This window comes from Capsicum annuum, chromosome 5, assembly GCF_002878395.1.
Source record: "Capsicum annuum cultivar UCD-10X-F1 chromosome 5, UCD10Xv1.1, whole genome shotgun sequence".
In the NCBI taxonomy this organism is placed as follows: Eukaryota; Viridiplantae; Streptophyta; class Magnoliopsida; order Solanales; family Solanaceae; genus Capsicum; species Capsicum annuum.
Window position 1 is genome coordinate 164,055,731 of NC_061115.1, and position 10,218 is coordinate 164,065,948.

Sequence of the window (10,218 nt, forward strand, 5' to 3'; positions counted from 1 at the left end):
TTTTTTTTTCTTTTTATTTTTACTCTCCTTTTTTTCTATTTTTTATTGTTTTTGTTTTTACTTCTTTCTCATTTTTTTAGTTGTATTTTAGTTTTATATTTTTTTTAATTTTTGAAGAATATGGTTAAATCGAGCACAAATTATGGATAATGACTGAAATATCATAATCACTCAGTGTATTTGTATTCACGATCATTTTTTTTCTTTTAACTTTTCTCTTTTTTCATTATTTTTTCTTTTTTCTTTTCTCTTTTTTCATTATTTTTTCTCTTTGATTTTTTTTTCGTATTTTTTTCTTCAATTCCTTTTTTACGCTTTTTTTCTCTCTTTCATCTCTAATTTCTACCTGTCTTTCTTCTTTTTTTTTTCTTTTTTGATTTTTCTTTCTATTTTTGTTTTTTTAGGATAATGAAAATACTATATATGAAGCTGGACTTTCCCATAAATCAAGGGTTATGTGGATCCTTAACCATATGAAATAGAATAAAGATGGAGCAAGCTACTTAATACAATTGCATTTGTATTTGTTTTTTTAGACTTCAAACTTGTATTTGTATTTTATAGTTTGCACAGTCACATATATTTTATATAATTCACACTTATATTTTAAAAGGATCATTTTATATTTGTAAGTTGACTGTGTATTGTATTTATATTTATAATTGCATGTGTTTCATTTGTTTGTATTTGCATTCATAGTTGATGGTATCATTTATATTTATAACAATTGAAAAACAATAGTTATTTTTCTTTCTGCGAACACTTATATTTATATATATTGATACATTTTATAACGAACCAACCCACTTGTCCTGATCGGAAGAAGAAAGAAAGAGAATGGTGGCTCCTTTCCAACCAGTCAAGTGGCCCAAGGGCCACCTTTTGCCCAGGGGACATCGTCGGAGAACAATATAAATTGAACAAAAAAAATTGAATGTAAAGAAAAAAGAAATAAAATTGAAAAAGAAAAAAATTGATGAAAAAGAAGAAAGAAAAAGTGTTAAGAGATGAGTAAAAAATAAACGACAAAAAACAAAAAAATGAAAAAGAAAAAAAGTAAATTAAAGGAAAAAAATAGTAAATTAAAGGAAAAAAGAAATAAAAAACAAAAAAATGGAAAAGAAAAAAAAAGAAAGAGAAATAAAAGATAGAAAAAAATAATAATAAAGAAGTGAGACTATGAATTATATTTAATCAATAAGAGATTCTATGAATTGTATAGACTAAATGGGATAATTAGAAGTTTATATTTATTAACACATGTAGATCTCAACCGAATACGAATAATGAAATAAGAATGAGAAAGAGGAAAACAAAAAAAAAGAATACAAAAGAAGAAAAATGACGAACCCAGAATGAAAAAGAGGGAACAAAAATACAAAAAAAAAAAAAGAATGCGAAGAAAAAAGAAATAAAATTGAAAAGAGAAAAAAAATTGATGAAAAAAGAAGAAGGAAAAAAAGTGTAAGAAACGAGTAAAAAATAAGTGAAAAAAAATCAAAAAATGAAAAAGAAAAAAAAAGTAAATTAAAGGAAAAATAAAGAAAAAATAGTAAATTAAAGGAAAAAAATAATAAACAAAAAAAATTTGGAAAATAAAAAAAAAGAAAAAGAAATAAAAGATAGAAAATAATAATAATAAAGGAGTGAGACTATGGATTATATTTAATTGATAAGAGATGCTGTGAATTGTATAGGCTAAACGTGATATTTAGAAACTTATATTTATTAACCCATGTAGATCTCAAGCGAATACGAATGATGAAATAAGAATGAGAAAGGGGAAAACGAAAAAAAAAGAAATAAAAAAATAGATGAAAGAATGAGAAAGAAAAAAAGAAATTAAAAGAAACGTGTAAAAAAATGAAAAAAAGGAAAAAGGAAAAAAGAAAATTAAAGGAAAAAATAAAGAAAAACAAAATAAATTAAAAATATTAAAATTTTAAGCATAGGTAGGTGATCTCTGTGTTTAAATGGGTACCCATATTTACCCGTTTTATCCATATTTGTATCAGCTTTTAAGATGAGTTGAAGTACATATTTACCCATTGGAAATATGAGTGATCCAATTCAATAAATATGGGTTAAATGGACACTTTTCATAAATATGGACTGAAATTGCCACCCCTAGATATAGCCAATAAATAAGCTCATGACACGGCAAAACTCTCAGGTAGTTTGATAGAATGTGTATAGACTTAAGTCATCGACAGACATTCAAACTTGTTTCAAAAATTTATTTAGATCCTTCAACTGAGGCTTGTACCTATCAAGCCTTTCAAGCATTAAAATTGATACCTATCAAGTACAAAATGATGATTTGGCAAAGAGAGCATCAATAGAATCTCAAATTTTTATTTTTTTAAAAAAAAAATCACATTTTTAACTAATTTAATACATTTATAATAATAACAAATTTTAATTTAAAAAAAAAACAAAGAAAAGCAGCCCCTCCTTCGTCCAACCTCTCCTTCGTCTATTCCCCCCAGCCCCCAGCCCCAGCCATATTATTCTTAACAATATTGTTAATACAATTAACAATTTCAATTAAAAAAATAAAGAGAAAAGCAGTGGAAGCCGCATCATCCAATTTCTTAATTGAACTTTAATTCCCTTTATAAAAATCAATGTTTTAGTTGACTAATTTTCAACTTTAAGTTAATTCCTTTTTGAAAAATGGAAAAGGCTCAAAAATACCTCTGAACTATCTGAAATAGCTCAAAAATGCTCCTCGTTAGATTTTTGGCTCAAAAATACCCCTCCATTAAATATTTGGCTAAAAAATACCCCTCACTCTAACGGAATTTGGAAAAGGATCAAAAATACCCCTGAACTATCTAAAATGGGTAAAAAAAATACCCCCTGTTAAATATTTGGCTCAAAAATATCCCTCCCCTTAACAAAATTAAATTATTTCGATTGAATTAAATCCTAACTTTAGCTTTTTAACCCTAATACTTTAATTTTTTTTAGATAAAAATATTTTTTTTAATTTTAAAAATAAGATAATGAAAAAATCGTATTTGAATTATAATATAAATTGGTTGAATTTGATTTGAAAAATAAACATACATTTATTCCAAAAAGGTATTTTCACTTTACATTTTTTTAATCTTTAAAGAAATTAACGAAATATAAATTAACGAAATTAATGAAATATAAATTTTCACTTAAAGAAATTAACTAAATAAAAATTTAATGATAAACTTTATATAAATTAACGAAATAATCGAAATAATTTAATTTCTTTAAATACCCCTCTGTTAAATATTAGACTCAAAAATACCCCTCCCCTTAACAAAATTAAATTATTTCGATTGAATTAAACCCTAACTTTAACTTTTTAATCCTAATACTTCAATTTTTTTTTACATAAAAGTATTTTTTTTAATTTTAAAATAACATAATGAAAAAAAGTATTTGAATTATAATATAAATTGGTTGAATTTGATTTGGAAAATAAACATACATTTACTCTAAAAAGGTATTTTCACTTTACATCTTTTTAATCTTTAAAGAAATTAACAAAATTAACGAAATATAAATTTTCACTTAAAGAAATTACCGAAATATAAATTAAATGATGAACTTTATATAAATTAACGAAATAATTGAAATAATTTAATTTCGTTAAATACCCCTCTGTTAAATATTTGGCTAAAAAATACCTCTTCCCTTAAAGAAACTAAATTATTTCGATTGAATTAAACCTTAACTTTAACTTTTTAACCCTAATATTTTTTTTTTTACATAAAAGTATTTTTTAATTTTAAAAATAAGATAATGAAAAAAAAATATTTGAATTATAATATAAATTGGTTGAATTTGATTTGGAAAATAAACATACATTTATTATAAAAAGGTATTTTCACTTTACATCTTTTTAATTTTTAAAGAAATTAACGAAATATAAATTGTCACTTAAAGAAATTAACGAAATATAAATTAAATGATGAAATTTATATAAATTAACGAAATAATTGAAATAATTTAATTTCGTTAAGGAGGGGTATTTTTGAGCCAAATATTAACAGAGGGGTATTTTTGACCCATTTCAAAAAGTTCAGGGGTATTTTTGATCCTTTTTTGAATTTCGTTAGAGGGAGGGATATTTTTGAGCCAAAAATCTAACGAAGGGCATTTTTGAGCTATTTTGGATAGTTCAGAGGTATTTTTGAGCCTTTTTCGTTTGAAAAATTAATATCTTAATTGAAAATTTTAATTTGTTAGGTCTGCTCAATCAAACGAAAGAGTAGCAAAAGTTGAAATTCCAAAGCCAACACTGTAGGAGGTGGAAGCTTGAAGAATTTCCATGGTGGATTCCGGCTACAGCTATTTTTTTAAGCTAATGGAAACTTTCTTTTTCCTTCTATTAATTCACAACTTGGCCCTCAACCTAGATTAATTCACAACTTTCTTACCAGTACTTCGATTAATAAAAAGAAGGCAAAGATGAAGAAGAATGGGGTGGATGGGCAGGTGCGGGGCAGGGATGGGATATTTTTTTTCTAATATCACGTGTCTCCTTTTAATTGGTCATTTTTGCAACGGCAGACGAGTGTATTATACATACTCTATGCCTGTTGCTGATTAGGCAAAAAAGGCTTGATTGGATTAAAATTTGAGTGAGTTAGGGGCCTGATAGGTACGGGCCTTAATTGAGGGGTCTAAGTGAATTTTCAAAACTTTTTTGAGGGTCTATCAATGACTTAAGCTAATGTGTATATCAATAATCCAAAATATGGTACAGTATATTAGTATGTTGCTATTAGTTTATTATTTCTTATACATTATTTGATTTCATGTATTAGAAATAATGTGTCATGTATAATTTTTATAAAAAAATATTTATTACAAAAATGCCCTCTATCATGTGGTTTTGAATTATAAGTTATAAAAAGGTTTTCTAAATGAAGTAGAGGTGACTCAAGTTTTAATAATATGTGGGTGATAATTATTTAATTATGAATTAAGAAAGTTTGAGAATAGCTTGCAAGTTTTTTAATTTAAACTTTAATTCAATGTAAACCCAAATATAACTAGAAAAACAGGGGGAAAAGTGTTCCATCTCTTCCCATTTAATATTGTTTTCTCTCTCTTCGCTACTTTATTTATCATCATCTTTTTCACTATCATCATCTTCTTCTTCATTATCATCTTTTCTTATTCATCATCACCATCATCTTCTTCTTCTCTATTACTATTTTTGTTGTTGTTACCGCCACTGCTGCTACTTACTGAATTTTTTAGGTCAAATTTTGTCGTATATCACTTGGGCATTATTTCTTATGTGATTTTGGTAAGTAAAACTATGATTTTTAGTTGAATTTCTCATCTGGGTACACTGCTACTGCTGTTTTTTCAACAATGGATAGAACGTGAACATGAATCCAACAGATGAGTCATCTGTTACATTAAATAACTCATCTGTTGCAATAGATGAGTCATCTGTTGCTATAAAAGACTCATTTGTAGGATTTATATTATATTTTCTATAGTTCTGTAACATAAATCCAATAAATAGGTCATCTGTTGCAATAGACGAGTCATCTATTGTAACAGGTTAGTAATATGTTGCAATTAATGACCCATCTATTGAAATCATCTTCAGCTTCTATAGTACTGTAACATCTATCCCAACAGGTGAGTCATCTACTGCAATAGATGAATAATTTATTGCAACAAATGAGTCACCTATTCCAACAATGACTCATCTATTGGAATTATCTTCAGGTTTTAAAGTATTGTAACATGAATCCCAACAGGTGAGTCATCTGTTGCAACAAATTACTCACATGTTGCAATAGATGACTCATCTGTTAAGATTTATGCTACTATTGTGGAGAAAAATATGAAGGTTAATCCAACAAATGTCTCATCTGATACAACATTGATAATAATAGTGTAGTATATATAATTTCTTACGTTGTTGTATAAACTATACAATCATTATTAATTTTATTATAATATCTTTATTAATTTTTTTAATAAATATGTTTAGGTACCACTAACAGAGGGATCAATAATAATAGGGGTGGATTGTTATGGTGAATGCATCGAGAAGAACAATCGATACATTTGGCATTCGAAGGTGGTATAATGTTAAAGACGATATTGATGATAGTCCAAAGTGGTGTTTTGTATGATGATTTTGTAAACTTAATCATCAATCAACTGAAAGAACTTGTCATTGGGTACATGCATAACTTCTTTGAAAATCAGAGGGTACTACCTTTTAAGATAATCGATCAGGTTCAGTTGCGTGTATATCTGAGTGATTCAGTTAGGCTTGTGTTAAGGGTGTACGTGGTTGAAAAACCAACAGAGAATGAGAATTAGCATATAAAGAAGAACAATAAGATATTTTTGATGATAAATTGGATGATCTGGACATGAATATTTTTTATGATGATGAGAGTAAAGATAAAGTGAAAGAGGATGATCAAACATCTATGCCCATTGTTGTGAGCAATACAGTAGGCAGTTCTTCTCTATCAATACAGTTGGGCAATCTTAAAAATGATTGGTTTTTACAAGGGAATGACATTCAAGAATAAGGATGAACTAGTCACTTCTTTGTATATTATTTTCCTGAAAAAAGATTTCAGATTAAAGAAGGTGATTAATTCGCGCCATGTGTATTATTTTAAATGTGCTCATCTGGAATGGAAGTGGTGGTTGAGGACTGTGAAATACTTAAGTTCTAACAAATTTGTCACTAAAGTTTATGAAAAGTATTACACATGTGTTTGGAGCATATTACAAGCCATAATCTTCACGCCACGACAAAGGTCCTTGGTGAATATTTTCAAAATAGATTCCTCAATGGCAAAGGCCATTCTATAATAATATGGCCAATCAACTCCGTACAGTATTGGATATTAAGGTCAGTTATTGGAAGATTTATATGGCCATGGGGATTGTCAAGTCATTGGTTAGGGGGACATACGAGCACGGGTATGCAGTCCTTGATGCCTACTATTAAATGCTTGAGTCCACGAATCCCGGAAGAAAAGCGTCATTACATGTTGATGAAAATGAAAGGTTCAAGTACTCTTTTGTAGACTATGGTGCTTGGATTCTTGGTTTTCAACAATTGAGAAAAGTCATAGCCGTCGATAGGACTTTCCTAAGAAGCAAGTATGAAGGAGTTTTGTTATCGTAGTGGCATAGGATGCAGAGAATCATATCTTTCCTATCGTTTTTTGTGTAATGGACAAGAAATGTGATTCCTCATATGCATATTTGTTTAAACGATTACAAAGCTGTGTAGAGAATACCAATGAGTTGTATATAATTTCGCAAAGGCATCCAAGTATTCAAAACCTGAGTTCAATTTTCTACCCTTCAGATCACTTTGGTTATTACATTAGGAATCTTGGAGAAAATATTTGAAACACCTATCACAACGCAATGATTGTCTCATTTTTATATAGCAGTTAAAACATATGATAGAGCTGAGTTTTTTGACCATTTCAATTAAATAAGGGATTGGTACCCAAGGCAGCACAATATCTTAAATATGTCTGTTTCAAGAGATAGAGCTGGGCATTTTGTTTGAGAAACATGTATATTATTATAAATTTAATGTCTTGTTTGAGTTTATTGTAATATTTTATGTCATATTAAGTATTTTTTTTATATAGGTATAATATTATGACGTCAAATATAGCTGAATCAGTGAATTCAATGTTTGGCGTTGAAAGAGAATTTTCCATTGTGGCATTATTTAATGAAATAAACAAGAGATATGCCAAATTATTTCAGGAAAGGCGTATATAGTTCGTGAACTTAAGAAACAGACTTGTTCCAGAAATGAAAAAAAAACAAAGTACATCATTTTGGAGAATAAGTTATTGTCTCATCAAATAACAAATTACAAGTTCAGTATAGACAGTCATGATGATCTTGCCACGGTCGACCTTCAAAGAAGATCTTGTACATATAGAGTTTTTGACTTGGACAAAATACCTTATCCACATGCTATGGCAGCGCTTTGAGTCCAATATAGTTTACAATGTGAAACTCAAATTTATGAGTATTCATCTCTATATTATTTGGTGGAAAGATATATAATGACATATTGTGAGAATATTAATCCAGTGCCTCCTAAAGATTCTTGAGTTGTTCCTGCAGAGCTTTTGGAGAGATTAATACATCCTCCATATATTGAACCAAGCAGCATCAAACTGGAAAGAAAGCCATATAAGAGGAGACTTGGAGTCGGAGAATCACTTTCATCTAGAAAAAATAGGTGCTTCATATGTAAGAACATTGGCTATAAAAGAACTACATGTCCGGATCGTTATGCACCATGTTCATTGTAATAGTAAATAGCAGTCTTGTGTTGTTCATTAATAACTATTTTTATTGAGTTCTTCCAACAGATGGTCCATGTGTTGTAATTGATTGATCATCTGTTAGAAGAACACAAAACCTGAATTCACTTGTTCTAACAAATAGCCCACCTGTTGCAACAATTGATTATCTGTTGGGAGAACTAAAACCTTTGCTACTGGATTGAGTTATTTCGATAAATTTATTATTTGTTGTAACAGATAGGTCATCTGTTGGAAGAACTAAATCCAGTAGAAGCAAGGGTTTCTCCATCAGATTTTTAATTTTTGAGATTATTGTTACCCTTTCCAGAAGAAAAAGAAGAAACATTTTGAAGATGGTTACCCTTTGAGACTCTGTAGTTTTGTACACTACTTCATGATGAGAACAAAAGATAAAATATTTTTTTTATCACTGATGAGGTAGGAAAAATAAGGTGTTTGTAGATGGATGGATCCACTTTTATATGTGGGAGGTATATATTACTGATCAGGTTATCTTGACAACATACATAAAGTACAATGATTTTATAAATATTGTTTTTTATCGATTAGGCATTGATCCTTCAAAAAAGATCATGCATTTTATAGTTAAGTATGATAAGTTTGAACTAATAAGTCTGAGGGACCAAGAAAGTGGTGTCGATACCCTATTAAAATTAGTGATAGCTTTGCTCATAGTTATGTGTCAAGTTTGGAGAAGGGATTAAGATTTGATAGCAGTGTATAGATTTAATAGTGATTAGAATGATTTTAATGGTGTAATGGAGTTTGAGAAGGCCTTCGAAGCCTCTCACTACAACAAACAAGATTGAAAATCCAATAGAAATTTTCCAAGTCCAAATTTATATGGATTAGTTGCTTGAGAAGATGATTATACAACAGAACATATTTTAGGAGGATATCTGCGAGAGAAGGGGGAGCTGTTGAAGACTATCTCAACTCATTCCTTATTAAAGAAGAAAAATCAGGTAGAAAGGAACTTGTAGAGAATTTTGCCAATGAATTGACATGAAAAATGAAAATCTGAATGAGCTGCAAATGTAAAAGTGTAGTCAAAAATGAAAATTCGTTAGTCGTTGTTGAAAAAAATGGTAAAGTAAACTGGAGTTGTACACTTTGCTAGATAACTGTTACTAGTGAGCGTGGTCTGAATGATGACCTCTAAAAAAAGAAACACAAGTCCAATAAAGCTGTTTTGCGAGCACCAAGGGAGGGAAAGAACTATAACTAAGAATGAAACTTACGTCAGAACTATTGAAGTTAAAATAAGGGATCAAGCCAAGGTTGTAATAGTTTTACATCATGGGTTTTAGCCTTAGAAATTTTCCTCAAAATCCATATATATATATATATATCCTGGGTTTTAGCCTTAGAAATTTTCCTCAAAATCTATTCTCCGGACCCAATACGACCCTAGGGTATGAGCTGTATGCTGGGGTACGATTGGTATGGTCCTGTCGTAAGCTAACTAGTGTCAGTTAGTGGGATGGTTTTGATCACTGGAATGGTCACAAATTAGGGGTGCGAGTCATAAGTACTGATACGAGTCGTATCAGTGACTCTTATGGTGGGAAGTGTTTGATCCTCCTGGTATTTATTCTGCTAGGGATACGAATCATGGGTATGGATCGTATGTTGAGGTTACGACTTGGTTGGATGAATCGTATAATGGACAATATCTGATCCAAAGGTGAAGGACCTGGTACTACTGGTGGAAACCAATCGTAAGGAAGGGTACGACTCATATGAGGGTCAATTATATCCCTGTGATGGGTTTTAAAGGACTAAAGTAGGGGTATTCTTGACATTTTCCTACTTACCCAAATTATGACCCACGACTTTTAATACACTTATGAGGTTATTTACCCTATTATTTTAT